This window comes from Pundamilia nyererei, unplaced genomic scaffold, assembly GCF_000239375.1.
Source record: "Pundamilia nyererei isolate P.nyererei 1_Seehausen unplaced genomic scaffold, PunNye1.0 scaffold00026, whole genome shotgun sequence".
Lineage (NCBI taxonomy): Eukaryota > Metazoa > Chordata > Actinopteri > Cichliformes > Cichlidae > Pundamilia > Pundamilia nyererei.
In genome coordinates, this window is record NW_005187427.1 from 1,458,519 (window position 1) to 1,462,530 (window position 4,012).

Sequence of the window (4,012 nt, forward strand, 5' to 3'; positions counted from 1 at the left end):
AAAAAAGAAAAAGAAATTTCCTCATCTTGAAAAAGGATGAAAGTGTTAACAGTGTGTGTCAGGTCCAAAATTCAAAACTTGCAGTTTGTTAGACAGTTTTTGCAAATACGTACATGAACAGAGTTTTCAGATTAGGTTGATCATTGTTATTGCTGGTGGCTGTACATTATATGGGAGTTGTCAAATTAATATTGATTTTTGTGCACACATTTCAAACACATGTGTATGTACTTATAAAGATTATATAGCAAGAGATGATCTGGCAGTTGATCTTGTGTTGCAACTGGTACTGCCTCTGTAAGTGACTATATGTTTGTCTTTCAGCTCCTGTGTCAGAACCAGCTGTATCTCAGGTGTGTTTGTCACGCAAACAGATGACAGTCAGCTGCTCCTCTGAAGGAGATGAAGCAGAATTAATTTTGTCTGTAGACAATAAGACAAAATTACAGCCTACAGCCAACGTTAAAGAAAACAACAACATTTCAAATGTCACCATCAACTTACCTGGTCAGCTGATGGGAAACCTGACATGTGTTGCTCAAAACATTGTCAGCAGAGAACAAACAATCATCCACCTTAAAAGCTGTGCAGGTATTGTTCTTTAATGTATTTTATCAAATTAAAAGTTAAGAAAGAAAATATCTTCAAAATTGAAAAACACGCTATATTTATTTTGTCATTTTGTTGAGCAAAATGTCTGAAGATTTTGCAAAATTTGCAATCTGCATTTTTTAAATACATTTTGTGGAGACCTATATGAACAAACTTCCTGGATTATATTCATAATGGATCTTGATATATATTCTTTCATGCAGTATTGCTGGTTATTTATTGTATTTTTTCAGACACATACATAATACCTAGTATCTACATGTACGTATCTCTCATTTAGGTGTACATAGGCCTTACAGTTTGCAGTGCTGTCAGTGAATGTTATATTGCAACTGACACTGCTGACTATATTTGTCTTTCAGCTCTTGTGTCAAAACCTGCTGTATCTCAGGTCTGTTTGTCACCAGAACAAAAGACAGTCAGTTTTTCCTCTGAAGGAGATGAAGTAGAGTTCATCTTGCTTTTAGATGATAACCTGTTGATAAAAACCCAACCCAAGATTGCAGAAAACCACAGCATTTCAAATGTTACCATCAGCTTACATGGTGAACTGATGGGAAAGCTGATGTGTATCGTCCAAAACAATATAAGCAGAGAACAAACCATCATCCACCTTATAAGATGTGCAGGTAATATAAAAAATGTTCTACTTAAATATTCATTTATTTTATATTTTTAATTTTTTTGTTTAGTTTATGTATTTATAGGCATTGTTCTAAATTAAGTTATTTATGTAATTAGAACAATGTTCTATAGACCAGTTACTTTACAGATACTGAAACATAAATTGCAAGTGGCTTGAGGCATTGAACAAACCGTCATCCACCTTATAAGCTGTACAGGTTTGTATTTCATGGAAATATAAAAAAAATTTATCTATAGCTTCCACCTGTATGGATAGGTTGGGTTTCAGAAATTTAACAGTCTGCTGTATTAAAAGCAAGGACAAATAGTACAGCGAATTGTTGTAACTCTTTATGTACCATCCAGCATATTTACATGATCTCAACTCTTAAAGCATACATATTTGATTTTTCTAGGTACAAATTCTCCAGTTTCTGTGGTGATTGTGGTTGTACTAACAAGTGTTGCCGCTCTACTTCTCACTTTACTTTTTACTGTTAATAAAGGTAAGAGATGTTATCCCATGTCTTTATTTGTCTCTCTGAATTCTGAAAATTAACAAAAACTTTGTCAAATCAGTATGTATGCACATATACAGTATATTAAACATTTCAGAAAGTAATATAGTAAAGCAGGAAAATTATGTTTGATGAATTATTTCTGTTACATCACTACTGTGCGGTATGATACTTTAACACTTGGACTGTTTTTACAAGCTTTTAATGCATCATTAACATGATGTGACTACACCACATTTACATTTCTGTTGTTACTTCTTTCAGATGTTGCTGTAAATAACATTTTTTACTCCAAAATTGTATATGAAGAAAACATCACTCACACAAAGGCCACAGCCAGATAAGGGAGTCAGTCTGAGGGCTTTCTTATTTGGAGGAAACAGTGCGAACCACCACGCCACCATGCTGCCTCTGCTCATACATTATTACTTATTTACAAGTAGATAATCTGCACATTTATAATTTTTATTCTTTTTAATAATGTTTTACAGTTTTGCTTGGTAGTGTATGTTTTGATGTGTATGATAAAATATAGTTCATATGAGATATCCTTGGATATTAAAACAAGGCTCTGGTCAGCAGTGTTGGTGCTTTGCCTACATTGTGTTTTGTTTAGAAAATGTGAGCCGTGCCTCAAGCATCATAGCTACTCTTCACAATGTGACCTTAGAAACCACAAACCATATCCTGTTTTCACTGAGCTGCTAAACCACCACTGCTGTAGCTGCACAGAGGTCAGTGTGCAACTACAGAATCGGTATCATGCATAACAATGGCTTGTTTGTTCATTATTACAAATCATAGTAGATGATCCATAATAATAAATGCTCACTCATTCTTATGAAGCAACAATAAGAAAAACATGAAGGGCACACGAGGCAGCTGGCAATGAGTTTACACATTATCCTGTTTCATTGTGGAAAGAACTCTAATTGACTAAGTAACATTTTAATTAAAATATTTTATGTGACACAAATGCAGCAGTGATAAGAATGTTTGTTGGTTGTTTTATCCATAAAAGTTATTACAACAAAAGCAAGCATAACAGATAAGAGAAATAATGCTGCATTTTACTTAATACACAAGTTGATTTTTTCTTTCTTTTTTACATTTTCTTTATTTGTATTACTTTATCATTATCAATTGGTCTGTGACAATCTGTAATGTTGGATAGTACAGGGAAAGAACAGTGCGAGACAAGACGAAGCTTGATTTGCATTTAATGCAGTGATCAGCACTGACCACATGATGGGGCCAAAAGCATTTCTATTAACTAACAGTGTGAAAGTTTCATATTAGATACAAACAGTAATGATCAACTGACAGTGTGATTTACATTTGCCTGTTTTTTCCATCTTTAGTGCAACATGGCCTTAAATACATTTGGGTAAAGTGTGCTTTTCCTGTATAAAAATATATATTCCAGTTGATAACTATTTTTTTAAAGGCTTAAATGGCATCAACCATCAGTGACAGCTCTTCATGTCAGTTTTTTTTTCCAGTGGAGTAAAATATTTACCACATTTTTTTTCTTTCAAGCTTCATGAAGGACAACTGTCATCTGTCACTTGTCGGGTTGAAGGAAGTAACTGAGAAAGAAAATGGACAGGACGGCAGAGTTTAATGGGTGAAAATTTAGCGTACATAATTTCTTCAAACTCACTCTCACATCATTATTTACACCACAGAACACTACAGTTGAAACCACATCCTTTTATTCCCCAGATGTTAAGGCATCTTGTCTATATTGAGCCAGCACTCTTTTTTTAGTTGTTCATTTCTTTGTTTTGTCCAGGTTTTCTTAATATAGTTTTTCATTTTCTTCAATACACGTACATTTTCTCACTTCTCATGAATATCAGAGTATCCCTCAGTGCTTTTCTGTTTTTTCATGTGTTTAAATGTAAAATACAATTTACAAAACTATTATATTTCATTCACACTCATCTGTACATTCCATGAAGTGACCTAGTCTGCAAAAAATCAGCATCGCCCTTAAATTCTTTGTACCCGTTGACTGAGAATTCAACCTATCTGCCATGGAAAAGGATTAGAAGATATAATTAAAAAAAAAATTATAAAATTTTTCCAAAGACATTTTCTGAGGATAAGCAAAACATTGCAATGCATTGGGGGGTTCTCGTTCTCTCTAACATCCAGCATGATTTCTACCAGCTTCCACTGGCTGAGACAGAGGTGAAGGATGGGTTTTTTGTCACTTCTCAAGCTTCCACTGATTCAAGACGGGCTAATTGGAC